The sequence below is a fragment of the Callorhinus ursinus genome, unplaced genomic scaffold (genome assembly GCF_003265705.2).
Source record: "Callorhinus ursinus isolate GAN/ISIS: 27379988/994484 unplaced genomic scaffold, GSC_fseal_2.0 scaffold5, whole genome shotgun sequence".
Classification (NCBI taxonomy): domain Eukaryota; kingdom Metazoa; phylum Chordata; class Mammalia; order Carnivora; family Otariidae; genus Callorhinus; species Callorhinus ursinus.
In genome coordinates this window covers 58,786,387-58,802,433 of record NW_027397067.1, presented here as the reverse complement: position 1 = coordinate 58,802,433, position 16,047 = coordinate 58,786,387, and the positions used below count along the sequence as shown (strand labels likewise).

Genomic DNA, 16,047 nt, shown 5'->3' with positions numbered 1-16,047 from the left:
CTTATGGAGTTTCATTTATCTTACCTATAAAAGAAGGATAATAAAACTTAATTCAGAGATGTTTGGAACAAGTTATATTGCATATGGTTTAGAAGCACTTTTGAATTTCAAAGACAGCACATAAAATATTATTACCAGGAGCTAAGGATATCTATGATGGAAGAGCAACTGGCATATTCTATCTAGTAATGGTACATATTAGTTTAAATTTAGATAGTATATTTCTTTTCCCTTTTTTTTTTAGAGAGAGAAAGCACAAGTGGGGAGGGGCAGAGGGAGAGGGAGAGAAAGAATCTTAAGCAGGCTCCACACCCAGTGCAGAATAATGCAGGACTAAATCCCAAGATCCTGAGATCATGACCTGAGCCAAAATCCAGAGTTGGACACTCAACCAACTGAGCCACCCAGGCGCCCGATAGTATATTTCTTGTAAATATTTCCTACTATGTTCATCTGGTATTATCTCATAGTAAAGGGATATACTCTAATCTGAATATAACTTCTGACAACCTCTGAAATAAGAGAAAATAAAGCTCATTTGAATACCTGATAACCGGTCTTTAAGAAACCATGTGTACACAAATGTTTTCATCTAAAAAATAAACAACAGACAGTATTATGGGACTTCATTTGGAAAGATATAATTAACATTTTTTTAAAGAACCTCCAGTAATTGGTTGCATTTTTAGTGTATCCCATCATCAATATTCCCTCTAAGTATATGAGTGAGGAACATTTTTGTAAAATTAAGTAAGAGATACAAGGTGGGAGATGGAAAATATGAGTGTCACACTGAATAAAAAATATAGGAACATATAACAATAATATTGTCTCCCCCAACAAGTTTATTTGCCAAAAAAAAAGATGAGGTGGGCAGGATGAAAATCACTGTTATGAATTCTGCAATTTCTAAGTTTTTTTTTTAAACTCCAAACCCAGAACAATTCACCCAGTTCTCCAGTAGACATCCTCACATTGATGTTTCAAAGCTACTGAGAATGAAAGTTCCAAATGTTAATTCACCACTGTTTCTGATCCAATCTTGCTCCCCAGAATTGCCATTCCCTTGATTGCTCTCTTAGTAAACATATCACTCAATTATTTAAGACAGAATTTCTTTCTTCCCTCTCACTCCAAGCTAATCAATCACCAAATTTATTAATTTTATCATGTAAATATTTCTCAAGTTTGCTGTCCTCCTCTCTCACCTCTCCTGCTATGCCCCTAAATCAGAAGCTCTTTCATTCCTTACCTGTTTTCCTTCAATAGTCTTCTCTATATCTCTCATCCTAATCTCATTAAAGTAGTCTTCCTAAAATGTAAATCTTAGCCCATCCTTCACCTGCTCCTCATTAGCTCCTATTGTTGTCAAAAAAAGTGCAAACTTTTTTTAAAGATTTAATTTATTTATTTGACAGAGAGAGACACAGCGAGAGAGGGAACACAAGCAGGGGGAGTGGGAGAGGGAGAAGCAGGCTTCCCGATGAGCAGGGAGCCCGATGCAGGGCTCGATCCCAGGACCCTGGGATCAGGGCCTGAGCTGAAGGCAGATGCTTAACGACTGAGCCACCCAGGCACCCCCAAACTCTTTCTTCACATGGTTTATGAAGACCTTCATGATCATGTCTCCGGTCTTTGTCTTCTATCCCTCTCCAGCCATCCTTGGACAAAATTACAGTTTACTTCCTCTCTTATCTTGGGATATTGCCATGCTGCTTTGTATCACTCACCGGACCATAATTCAGCCGACCTGCTCCATTCATCATAAAGGTCACACAGCCTGTGTACTTCAAACTTTCAGCCTTTCTGTAACAGATTTTTGTCAAGTTGTTTCCATTAAAAAGTGCTGATTTTTAAAAACTAAGTAACTTAAAACTGCCACACACACTCACAAAAACAAACGGTCCACAAAACCTCCTCCTTTTCTTCTGAGGTTTTACGATCCATGGTTATCATTAACCCATCTTTTAACTCTTAAGTTTAAATGGCCAATTGGCACAAACAGTCCTGAGACCACTCTTCCACCACTGATTAAGACTGGGGTGGCAGAAATTGGAGATAATATTTATTTAAACTTCGGAGCTTTCTGGGCAGATCTGGTGACCTTGACAGCTCCAACTGCCTTTTTGTCTATTGCTCTGACGACACTCACAACAACCATCTGTCTCATGTCATGAAGAGCAAAACGGCCCAGAGGAGAGACGTTCTCAACACACAGGCTTGCCAAGAACCATATCAACTATGGTAGCATCACCAGATTTTAAGGACGTAGGGCCAACTTCCAGCTTTTTCCCAGGATGACGATCAATCTTCTTCAACTTGGCAAACTTGCAAGCAATGTGAGCTTTGTGACAATCCAGCATAGGTGCATATCCAGCACTGATTTGGATGGTTCAGGATAATCACCTGAGCCACCAAGCCAGCTGCTTCCATTGTTGGGTCATTTTTGCTGTCACCAGCCACACTGCCACGACAAACATCTTTGACAGATATGTTCTTGACACTGAAGCCCACACTGTCTCCAGGAAGAAACTCACTCAAAGTTTCATGGTGCATCTCAATAGATTTTACTTCAGTTGTAACACAGACTGAAACAAAGGTAACCACCATGCTGCGTTTGAGAACACCAGTCTTCACTGGCCCCACAGGGACAGTACCAGTGCCACCAATTTTGTAGACATCCCGGAGGGGCAGACACAAGGGCTTGTCAGTTGGATAAATTGGTGGCAGAATGCAATCCAGAGCTTCAAGCAGTGTGGTTTCACTGGCATTATCATCTTTGTAAGTAGTCACCTTGAACCAAGGCATGTTTGCCCTTGGCTCCAGCATGTTGTCACCATTCCAATCAGAAACTGGCACAAATGTTATGGTGTTGGAGTTGTAGCCAATTTTCTAAATGCAGGTGCCGACTTCCTTAACAATTTCCTTGTATCTCTTCTGGCTGTAGGGTGGCCCAGTGGAATCCATTTTGTTAACACCCACAATTAGTTGTTTCACACCCAGTGTGTAAGCCAGAAGGGCATGCTCATGGGTCTGCCCATTCTTGGAGACACCTGCTTAGAATGCATCAACACCAGCAGCCACAATCAGGACAGCATAGTCAGCCTGAGATGTGCCTGTAATCATGTTTTAATGAAGTCTCTCTGTCCTGGGGCATCCATGATGGTCACATAATACTTACTGGTCTTTCACATAATACTCACTTTCATTCTCAGTAGCTTTGAAACATCAATGTGAATTTCCACAGGGAGATATCAACGGTGATACCATGTTCACGTTCGTCTTTCAGTTTACCCAAGACCCCGGCATCCTTGAAGGAGCTCTTTCCCATCTCAGCAGCCTCCTTCTCAAATTTTTTGACAGTTCCTTTGTTGATCCCACCTCATTTGTAGATCAGGTGACCAGTAGCGGTAGACTTGCCTGAGTCTATGTGTCAACGATCAAAATGTTGGTATGAGCCTTTTCCTTTCCCATTTTGGTTTAGGTATAGTGGTGGTTTTCATGTCACCTGTATTTTGGCAGCAAATCTGTTGTGAAAAAGCTATTTTATTATTTTAGAAAATTTAAATAAAGAGATTCCTATGAAAGATGCATAAATAGTATAATTATATTCTGTTCACATTTAAGAAATTTGAAACAATTTTTTCTTTCCCTAAAAAAGGAAAGCTTATTTATTACTTATGTCACTTTATGTTTAATATGTTTCATAAAGACTGACTGACGACTAGAAGAAATTATAAGAAGAGATTTTAGGGGTGCCTGAGTGGCTCAGTCGGTTAAGTGCCCAACTCTTGATTTCAGCTCAGGTCACGATCTCACGGGTCGGGGGCATGCAACATGATTATAGGCACATCTCAGGCTGACTGTGCTGTCCTGCTGGTGTTGTGCTGCTGGTGTTGATGCATTTGAAGCAGGTGTCTCCAAGAATGGGCAGACCCATGAGCAGCCCTTCTGTGTCAGGCTTCAAGCTCAGGGGTGAGAGGAGTCCACTTGAAGATTCTCTCCCTCTGCCCTGCCCCCCACTCATGCAATTCCTCTCTCATTCTCTCTCTCTTTCAAATAAATAAATAAATATTTATAAGAAGAACTTTTAGGACATAGGTATAAAAGAAAAGATTAGTAATCTAGTATGGACATATCCTCTGTTAAAATTAAATTTTGCATTCAAAAATTTTTAAAAAACCTTCAGGATTGGTAGACTGCACCAAAGAGATTTTGAGATCAGAAGAAAATAAAAATCAGAAATATTAATCAGAGCTAATCTGAATCTATGAAAGAAATTTAGTTTGGCCCAGATAAATGAGAAGAAAAATGTCTCAAATTGATTTTTATTTTACCTGCTCAGTTCCCTGAGCTTTGATACTTAACTCTGAAAGGATGGCAGGCGATTGTTCTGCATACTGGATATAATACTATTGACACAGTATCTTTTTCTCTCACCAATCCCCCTTAAGAAATTACATTTCCACAATACATACAAGGAAAATAATTTACCCTCTCCCTATTTCTTCTTGTATTTTCCAGGTGGTATAGTCTACATAATATAGTGACTGATAGTAACACATGTCACAAAATGGAAGGCTAGTGTTTTTGTCATTTTTTTCTATCTTCTGTACTATAGGCTATAGAAGACTAACTCTGCTAAAAATAATACCTACCTCAATGAAGGGATCATTACATACTGGTAACAGAAGGTAACTCTGTGGCCAACCTGTGCAAAGTGGGTCTTAAAATACATACATCCTCTGAACGGTATGTATTTTGAGTAACTGCAATTGTATTGCTTCAGGCAAAGTACTTGCAGACCCAAGACCAGACTCACTGGCAGAATGTGCTGAACAATTAACTTTTGTATTAAATTAAAACTACTTCTTTTTAATTTCAGTTGATCATAAGGCATAAAAAATAAAGAAGTTAAAAAATAGCTGAAGGGCATATGACAAAAAAAAAACCTTCACTGTTTCAAATTTACTAGTAATTAAGACAGCTGTGTGAATAATGAAACAAGCACAAGTCAATTTTCCCTATCACCAACTATTCAGTGAATTTTGACCTGAGTTTATAAAAAATCATAAATTCACACAAGGAAGTTTGAATATTTTTTTAATTTAAGGAAAATATCGTTATAAATTCTGATTTCTACCATATTTGTTAATTGCAAAGAAGTTAAGGGATATAGTATTTTTAAAGAAGAAAATTAAAGTTGCTCAAACCCAGCAATTACTATTTTAAAGTTTGAATTTTATTAAATACAAATTTATTCAAAATTATATTCCATATAAATGCATTCTAATTAAAAATGGGGTAATGATATAGGTACTATAGACTTTTCAAAAAAAATTTTTAAAGATTTATTTGACAGAGAGAGCAAGCACAAGCAGGGGAAGTGGCAGGCAGAGGGAGAGGAAGAAGCAGGCTCCCCGCAGGTTGGAGAGCCTTATGAGGGGCAGGGAGCCCTACTCGGGGCTCGATCCCAGGACTGACCATGACCTGAACCCAAGGCAGCCGCCTAAATGACTGAACCACCCAGGCTCACCTGCACTATAGTCTTTAAACTGCAAATACAACATGAGAATTTGCATGTTAAAAACAGTCTCAAATCATGAATTTAAGGTTTCTATAGTATTCCATATTATGATTCCTTATTATTGAAACTTTTAATTGCTGTAATTGTTTTATTATTCTAAATAATATTATTTTTCAGGAGCCTGTGTGACTCAGTTGGTTAAGCGTCTGCCTTTGGCTTAAGTCATGATCCCGGGGTCCTGGGATGGAGTCCGGCATCAGAACCCGGCTCAGTGGGGAGTCTGCTTCTCCCTCTCCCTCTGCTACTCTCTCTTTCTGTCAAATAAATAAAAAAACTCTTTAAAAATAAACAATATTGTTTTTAATATTCTTATTCATAAATCTGTGATTAGTGCTTTTTTTTAAAGATTTTATTTATTTATTTGAGAGAGAGAATGAGATAGAGAGCATGAGAGGGGGGAGGGTCAGAGGGAGAAGCAGACTCCCCGCTGAACGGGGAGCCCGATGTGGGACTCGATCCCGGGACTCCAGGATCATGACCTGAGCCGAAGGCAGTCGCTTAACCAACTGAGCCACCCAGGCGCCCCTGTGATTATTGCTTTTGAATGCATTCCTAAAATACATATATCTAAAACTATGTAATACCTAAAATTATATATATACCTAAAACTATGTACATATCTAAAATTATATATACCTAAAATTGTAACCAAACCAATGTGAGTGCACTCCTTGGTGAGTCACACATACACAAGGTGGAGTTGTCACACAAAATAAACTTTATTTGCAGCAAATAAGGAGATCACGGGGAATAACTTTCAAAGCCAGGACTCCCCCAGCAGGGGTAAATGGGTTCCTTTCATTTAGGGTTAGGATGGATATTTAGATAGGGAAGCCTTGTCCTCTATGTAAAGGCGGGCATAAGGCTGCGCACGTGCCTTAAGGAAACACGCCTATACATACATTGCATGTTATGTAGATGAGGCTTGTGTTTCTCCTTGGGCAGAAATTTTAGTATTATAATGAGGGAAAGGTAGTTGTCGGTTATTCTAGAGGTCATGTCATGGTCCATCTGCGCAGGCGTGAGTTAGGGATTACAATCAAACTGGTTTGGGTGGTCTGGGCTGGTGGGAGGTCTTGTTAGAGCACTTGCTGTCACTTGAGGGTGGTTTTGGTTTCCATTTGTCTGAATTAAGAGATAAGCTGGAAAGAAGAGCTTAAGGAAAAATGTGGGACAAGGGTCAGTTAGTATAAGCAGGTAGGCAGTAGAGGTCAGGTTTTGGGGTCTAACTGGTGACAAAACCATGTATTTTTAAAACTGTATATATAATATTATATAAAAACATTATATATACATGATTACTCACATCTCAAAGAGGCAAAGAAAGAATTTATAATTGCAAGTTTTCTAAAGTAAATGTTCTAAGAAAAGAGAGGTTGAGGCCTATAATCAGGAAGAAATCTGCCTAAAATTTAGGCAAGCTGAGAACACTAAGCCCATCTTGGAATATAAATAAATCAATAAACCAAGACTGTGCCGAGACAACTTACATTTTCAGGTACTGTATCACCACCATCACCAGCTCAGTTTACTTTCTTCCATCCCTCACACTTCAAACTTAGGATTTTAGTATTTTTTAGGAGTTTAGTATTATAACTTAGTAACTAATATTTACATGATCTTTTCATGCAATACTTATTTATAATATACATCATCTGCTCTATCATCAAATTTGCATGATCAAACTTCCATCTTTCTGGCTTCAAATATGCAAAGGAAAAGATCTGTATGTAACTGGTAGCTAATGTGTAGATTTTCATGAACTCTTTGATGTAACTTCTTATAAGAATTTGAAGATAAATATTTTCATATAAAGTAGAAATGCTAAGTCCTTTTGGGGAACTCAGCAACAAACACCTGTTTTCATGAGATTGCATAACAAATAACGGCCCTTAGATAGCTCAAGATAAAGATACAGATCAGTTTTCATGGGAGAAAGATTGACAGCAAATATGAAATTAATACAAACGCATTTACATGACACTCATGACTGAGTTTAAATTCATTTAGAGTGGCTGGCATCCAGAAGTTACTGTTCTTTACACTGTAGTTATGGTTCTCATCAAGGAAAATTAAGTTGCCAAGTACTTTGTGTAAATTCCTACAAATTCATGTTGCTGGGTACATATCTCTGCTATTGTCTCTGCCACTGTCTTATTAAGGGACCTCAGACAAACTAATTAATCTTTCCTTTTTGCCTTAGTCTTTTCATCCATTAAATGTGCCTACAGGGAGATCTATCAGGCTAGTATATACAGTCGGTTACATCAAAGCATCATATTTCAAGCCAGAAGAAGGATACAAAATAACAGTGGTACCCAAGCAGCTCTGTTTTCAGACCCAGGTTTATTTCTAACACCTGCACTTCACATCAAATTGCAAAGTACATTTGCCTCTGGGAGTATCTGGAGAAGGTAAATGTTAATGCCAACTCTTCAGCATTTTAGGATAATGATGTGAACAAAATAAATCATAATTATTGTTGTAATGCAACATTAAGTAGGCATGCTCAAACAAGTTGTCATTAACGGGCAGGGCATGGGGTAATATGGAAAATACCAGAGGGAGGGGTGCAAACATATAAATAAGGAAGACCAGTTCCCAAGTGAGATGGATATGATTTTCTGCTTAAAACGAGAAAGGAAAGAGCAAGAGAAGGAAATATAGAGAGAAAAGAAATACTCGCATGCATAGAAACACATTGTTATTTGTTTCTCTATACCCTCATTTAATTCTATGAGATGTGACTGCCAGATTTCAAATTATCTTATTGAGACAAACACAAAGACAAGGACATTTTACAGAGCTGTGATCATCAATAAGATAGCTGTTAACCCCATATATCCACTTTGCACTTGAAATGTGGTTCATCTGAATTGAGCTGCGGTATAAGTATGAAATACACACCAAATTCAAAGCCTTGAAAAAAAAGTAAAAGTTCTGTCTTAGTCTGTTGGGCTATTTTAACAGAATATCATAGACTTAGGTGACTTGTAAACAACAGAAATTTATTTCTCACAATTCTAGAGGCTGGGAAGTAAAAGATAAGGCACTGATAGAGTGTCTGGTGAGAGCCTGCATTCTGTTCATAGACTGGCTGTCTTCTTGCTCTGTCCTCACATGGCAGCAGGGGTGAGGGAGATTTTTAGGGTCTCTCTTATAAAGGCTCGCATCCTATTCATGAATGCTTCATCTTCATGACGTAATCACCTCCCAAAGGTTCTACCTCCAAATATCATTATAGAAGTTTCAGTATATAAATTTTGGGAAGACATAAACATTCAATCTGTAGCAAGATCTTATTCATAATTTTTTATGTTGATTACATGTTGAAATGCTATTTTAACTATATTGATTTAAAATACTATTAAAATTATTTTGTTCCATTTTACTTTTTATGTGGCTACTGAAAAATTGAAAAGGATATATGTAGCTATTGTTGCATTTATACTGTGTAGTGGTGTTAAAGAAAGCAAAGGTACCTGTGGGTGCTGCCCAAAGGGTTTAGAGAGGTATTGAAGAAAAGGACCTGTGAAGGGGAAAGTGTTCATGCCACAGAAGGCAAGAGGTCCCTTCTTCCTCTCAACTCTCATTGGTGAAAGTCATCCATAGGCTGAAATATCATGGCCAGGAAAAGGTCAGCTCCAGTATTCTTCCTACCAGCTTAACTTTCTGTTTTTTTTTTTTAATTGAGATATAATTGACATATAACATTGTGTAAGATTAAAGTGTAGAGCATGTTGATTTGATACATTTATATATTGCTATATGATTATCACCTAGCATTAGCTAATTCCTCTATCAGGTCATATAATTATCATTTCCTTTTGTGGTAAGAATATTTAAGATTTAGTTTCTTAACACCTTTGAAATATATAATACAGTATTGTTGACTATAATCATTATGCTGTGCATTAGATCTCTAGAACTCATTCACCTTGTAACTGCAAGTTTGAATCCTTCAATCAACATCTCTCCAATCGCCCCACTGCCCAGCCCCTGATATCCACAACTCCACTCTGTTTCCACGAGTTTGGCTTTCTTAGATTCCACATATAAGAGAGAGCATGCACTATTTGTCCATCAGACTTGTCTCACTGAGCATAAGACCTTCAGGTTCCTCCCATGTTCTTGCAAATGGCAGGATTTCCTTCTTTCTTATGGCTGACTGGCTAGAACATTCAGTCTTTATTCTTTCCTCTCATTGACATTTCCTCATACATAATAGTTTTAAAAATGAAACTCTAAGCATGTGCTCTCTCTCCTGAATGTAACTCAATGCTTCTTCATTGCCTACAAGATAAGTTCCAACATTCCTGGTCTTATATTCAGTCTTTTTTGGTCTCAGTTGATTTTCCACATATTTATACATTATATTATTTTTCTACATTGGTCAGTTTTCCCTTTAAAGCATGCTACTTTCTTTCTTTTTTTTTTTTCTATAAATCTGTTCACATTATCCCCCCAAGAATCCCTCACACCAATTTCTGACTAGCCAGTTAAATAATGGCCAAAAAAACAAAAATTCATGTCCCATCCCATGAAATCAATGAATATGACTTTGCCCGATCTTTGCTCATGTCTTTAAGTTAAGAATCTTAATATGAGATTATCCTGAATGGACACTATATCCAATGGCAATGTCCTTGGAGACAGAAGAGGAGGAGGTAGCTATAGAGAAGCCACATGAGGACAGAGGCAGAGATTAGCTCTATGCAACCACAAGCCAAGAACGCCTGAAACCACCAAAGGTTGGAAGAGGCAAGAAAGGATTCTTCCTTAAGGGCCTTGAGAAAGAGTGTGGCCCAGCCATAGTCTTGACATTGAACTTCTGGCCTCCACAATCATAAGGGAGCAAATTTCTGTTGTTTTTAAAGCAACCAAATTTGTAGAAGTTTGTTATAGCAGCCATAGAAATCTAATACACTGACCAAATTACCAATTTCTATTCATCTTGCAATGGTTTATTCTCACCTTTAAAATGTAATGTTGCCCCCCTTCCATAGTATTTTTTACACATTTCTTATCTATTACTTTCTATTGTATACAGTAAGTATTCAGTAATCTTTTTACTTACTAATCTGTGCATTGAGGAAAAGTGATAATACTTTATAGACATCTCTATTCCCATAGTACCTACCTACCAGAGTATCTCATATATATATATATGGTACAGAAATGCTAATAAATATTGTGCAAATCAATACTTTGCTTTGAAGTTCCACTTTGAAAAATTATTTGATTCTTCTAAGTCTTTAGTGGTTCAACAGGAAGTTCTGTTGGGTTTTTATTTTCATATTAAGGATACCTTTGAGATGCAGCTTTGAAATACATATATATATATATATATATATATATATATATATATATATATATAATTATCCTCAAGATGCAGTACTTTGAAAAATTCATTTGATTGTTTTTTATTTTTTATATATTTTTTGTTTTTTTCCACTTTATTTTTTCCATCATGGTAAGTGTGCTTATTATTATTATTCTTTTAAATCTTGGTTCTTTGTAATACAATAATGACTTCAAACCCAGTAAAGGCTTGGAATTAAAACACTGTATCTTGAAATGTAATCATGAGTTATATACATATTCTATTTGAAATATGATTTGTTGAAACAATCTTTGTCTTAAGAAAGTATTTTGTATAATTTAAGTGAAGTATCTTTTGTAAGACTAAAGGAAAGGTGTAGGTTGTGTATTTTCTCTTAATATGCTGTTACCCTTTTACAAAGCTGCATAAATAAGACTTCTCTTATGTTTGTGGGGAGAATAATTGCTAAAGGGAGATTGGTGACAGTATAATTATATAATGTACCAGACAATATCTTAACAAACAGTTGTTTATACAATGGTTGACTTCTGCAATAAAAAAAAACACAAAATGAAAAATAGGACTGAGTCTCACCCCATTTCAAAAAATAAATGTCAACATATTCGAATGTAATTCTACAATTTCAGATTATATAACTTAGTATCATTATAGAAAGTGGGAACTGCCATTCTCCATTAATATAGTTTGATATTTTTCCAAAATAAAGTATCTTGATCTTATCCTCAAACTAAATATATTTTCTCATGAAGTCTCTGCACAATTTCCCCACCTCACTGAATTAAATATTATTCAAGAAAAACTAGCACTAGAGTATGAAAAAACATAGAAATAGAATTATCAACCATTTTATCTTTATTCAATTAACATTTAATTGAGTATCTGGCATACAGTAGGGTCCTTCGTAAATACTTATTAAATAAATTGATCTTGCATATGGTAGTTTCTTTTTTTTACAGTTGACTTTAATTTTAGAAGAAAAAGTTCAATCTCCTTTCTTAAGACAATTTTAAGAAGTTTTTATAAAATAAATTTGCAAGCACATTAGTCTTATACTAATTACCTTCAATAACTGTCTGAGTGACTAAACGTTTTTAAATATACTTCATTATCACATATATGTTATTGCTCATTATCTTCATTGATAATCTGCCTTTCTGTCACAAAGGAAGGATTGCTTTCTTGTTTTTTGGTTCCCTCTCCTCCTACTCAAAGAGAACTATCACCTCATTATTGAGTCCTAACTCACCTGTATATTTAGCTGTTCCCTATTTATAACACAATTTCTCTGTCTTTATATAGGTTGAAGTCTATTCTATATTCATAAACCTCCCTTGACTTAACATTCTATTCTAGTTACCACCTTTTGTTCCATTTTCTATTCCTTTCATAGTTTCTACAGATAAAAGCCTTAAGGCTATGGAACAGTTTGATAGTACTTCCTCATCTTGAGGATTCACATATAAACAGTTGTTAAGAATTAGCACCCCACTACTACATGTATGTGAGATCCATGGTTTCAGTTTCTCATCAGTTAATTATTTTTGAATGATTGTCTTGAAATGTTATCAAGCTCTCTCGATCAGTCTTATGGATAGAATTTTACTAGCTCTTTTTTTTTTTGTGATGGCATAACCTCTCAAGACTCCTCATTTTCTTCAGGAAGACCAGCTCCAGCTCCTTAAAAATATGTAGCTTATTGCCTCAACTCTTCTTGAATGACAAAACCCCAGGCCTCCATTCTCCAACCTGTTCTGGGTGCCCTCCCACTCTGTTTCAAATTTGCTATCTTTGGATTTTCATCCTCTATTTCTTTTGAGATATCTATTCACTTATCACTCATGGACCTTCTTCTTTCTTAGTTTACTTTTTTAGTGAAGCACATTCTGCACTAGCTCCCGAAGAAAGGAAGAAAAGATGAATAAAAGGTGAATTTTTGAGACTGTAGATACCTCACAATAGCCTTATTCAATATGAGTCCTTGATGGGAGAACTGCCTTGGGATAGAATAGTAGATTGGACAGTTACCTAAAAACACTTAAAGCTTTTCTCCATTTTCTTCTACTTCAGATGTGGCTACAAAAGATTCTTATATCATTCTTATTTATGAACTTTGATTCTAATTGTGTCTCTTTCCTTCTGTGTAAGCTTTAAGACTGTTTCTTTATCCACAATATTTTGAATATTTTCTGCTTGGTATGAGGATTTTTTTTATGTACTGGGATGATTATTGATGGGTTGATCCTTTCAATCTAGAAAATAATGTCTTTTGGGGCGCCTGGGTGGCTCAGTCGGTTAAGCGGCTGCCTTCGGCTCAGGTCATGATCCCAGGGTCCTGGGATCGAGTCCCGCATCGGGCTCCTTGCTCAGCAGGGAGCCTGCTTCTCCCTCTCCTTCTGCCTGCCTGCCGCTCCCCCGCTTGTGCTCTCTCTCTCCCACTATCTCCCTCTCTCTGTGTCAAATAAATAAATAAAATGTTAAAAAAATAGAAAATAATGTCTTTTGGTTAAGTAACTTATTTGTATTATTTATTTCATTACATAGTTTAAGAAACTACTTTGTTGCAGGGTGTTTAGATACTTAGAACACAAGAGAGAATAAAACAGAAAATCTGTGCCTTTAAGCAGTTTATATTCTACTGGAGGTGGACAGATTTTTAAAAATATATATAATCCAAAGAATGTTAAAAGGTGATCAATGACCAAGGAAAAAATAAAACAACATAAAGGAAATTGGAAGTCTTAGGTTACAGAGGCAGATTGCAATTTTCAATAGGGTGGTTAGGATGGGCTGTCCTCGGAAAGAGAAATTTGGAAAAAAAAAAAAAAGGCATGAAATTAAATGAAGGAAATAGTTCTTTGATTATCTGGTTAACTTTTCCAGGAAAAAAGAACAGTCAACACAAAGATCCCATGCAGCAACATGCTACATTGTTCAAGGGGGTAAGCATGGACGGGTGATGATCAAGAGAGAAATCAAAGGTAAGTTATCAAATAAGTGCATAGTAGGAGATGTAGTCAGAGGTGAAATAATGGAAGTAAGGTAGATTTTATAAGGCCTTAAAGGTAGGCAATAATAATACAGTTAATTGCATAAACTAAGACCCTTTTAAGAATGAAAATATGGAGGCCGTGTCCCGCGGCCTTAGAGTCGCCGCAGCCATGGCCAGCCAGTCGCAGGGCATTCAGCAGCTGCTGCAGGCCGAGAAGCGGGCCGCCGAGAAAGTGTCAGAGGCCCTCAAGCGAAAGAACCGGAGGCTGAAGCAGGCCAAAGAAGAAGCTCGGGCTGAAACTGAACAATACCGTCTGCAAAGAGAGAAGGAGTTCAAGGCCAAGGAAGCTGCGGCTCTGGGATCCCATGGCAGCTGCAACACTGAAGTGGAGAAGGAGACCCAGCAGAAGATGATCATCCTCCAGGCCTACTTCCAGCAGAACAGGGATGAAGTCCTGGATAACCTGCTGGCCTTTTTCTGTGACATCCGGCCAGAAATCCATGAAAACTACCGCATAAATGGATAGGGGAGGAAGGAGCAGCTCTGCGTGCAGATTGGCATGTTAGATGCCTTCATGGAATACAAAGCTTCAGCAAAGCTTGAGTAGTTACATCCTTGTGAAAAGGCGTTAAATTATTTCTGTGTATCACGTAGTAGGTCCCTTCACTTCTTGGAGAATAGCAAATCTAGCTTCTTTGTACAAATGTAGAGTGTATCCAAAGATTTTCTCCTTTTACCTCATGTTTCTTAGAAATTTAATGTGTATACGTTGTCTGTTTTCCTATGCCTTTTAGTTCAAGCAACATATGTATCAATACTTTTTCTTTCTTAGATGTAGAAAAAAAAACTGTTTAAAGAAAGAAAGGGATTAAATATTTTTTTTCCCTAAAGCTTTCTTGAAGGTCAGGGGCTTTCTCTATGAAAAAGTAGTAAATAGTTACTCTAACTTGTGTGAAGCAGCAGCTGCCCTTAAGTCCTCTCAGCTAAGGGTGGAACAGCGAATACTAGTATATATTGTTCAGGCTGCTCTTAGTTTTTCTTACCCAAAATTATTAGATGATAGAATTCAAGAACTTCTTGTATACATGTTCTTACTTGGTGTACTGATAATCATTTGAAAGTAAAGACTTTGTCATGCAAAAAAAAAAAGAATGAAAATATGAACTAAGAATAATTATGCAAAGAAAATAGGCATAATCTGAAATTTTCTTGGGCAAACTAAGACATAGGTTCACCTTAATTGTACATAATTTTAATACATTTCCTGGGTTTTTTTTGAGTGAAGTGGGGAGATATTCCTTGTGTGTTTATGTGTGTGTGTGCGTGCACATGCACAGGTGAGTGACAGGATCTGAATTAATTTTTAAAGGGATGACCATCATTGCTGTGTTGAGCCCAGATGGTAGAAAAACCAGGGTGGGAACAAGGAGACAAGTTAGAAGACTTCTGCAAGCCTTCTACAAAATCTCTGAGAAAAGATGGTGGCTCTGAACAGGGTGATGGCAGTGGAGGTGTTGAAAAGTAATTGGACTCTAAATATATATATATATATATTTTAAAGATTTTATTTATTTATTTGAGATAGAGAGAATGAGAGATAGCATGAGAGGGAAGAGGGTCAGAGGGAGAAACAGACTCCCCGCCAAGCAGGGAGCCCGATGCGGGACTCGATCCCGGGACTCCAGGATCATGACCTGAGCCGAAGGCAGTCGCTTAACCAACTGAGCCACCCAGGCGCCCTCTAAATATATTTTAAAGGTGTAAGTGCAGGTTATCATGCTAGATAGGTGAAGGCAATTATAAGCAGTTAACTGGGATTCTGTTTCTTCCATATGAGTTTGAGGAAGCACAGAAAGAACAGAGAGTGAAGAATGCATTCAAGGAAATTATGATTGACCATTGGGTTGGATAAGCAGGGAAGAAAGACATTGAGCCAGAAAGGTGCATTGAAAAGTGAAAGTATCCTGGAGTAAGATCCTAAAGGGTCCTAGGAATTGTCAGCGATGGACAAATTGAGGAAGTGAGCCAGAAAAATAAGGTTTTTTTTTGTTTTTGGGGTTTTTTTTGCTGTTTTTTAGAAAATGGGAAAAGAAAAAAATGAGGAGTTGACGTTCCTGGTACTGACAA

General features: G+C 37.1%; 2 pseudogenes; one reads left to right on the top strand and one right to left on the bottom strand.

Annotated features, from left to right (window-relative positions):
- Nucleotides 1-2,017: 2,017 nt before the first annotated feature.
- Nucleotides 2,018-3,474, bottom strand: LOC112823677 (elongation factor 1-alpha 1-like; annotated as a pseudogene).
- A 10,586-nt stretch (nt 3,475-14,060) lies between these two features.
- Nucleotides 14,061-14,729, top strand: LOC112823676 (V-type proton ATPase subunit G 1 pseudogene; annotated as a pseudogene).
- The last annotated feature ends 1,318 nt before the right edge of the window (nt 14,730-16,047 follow it).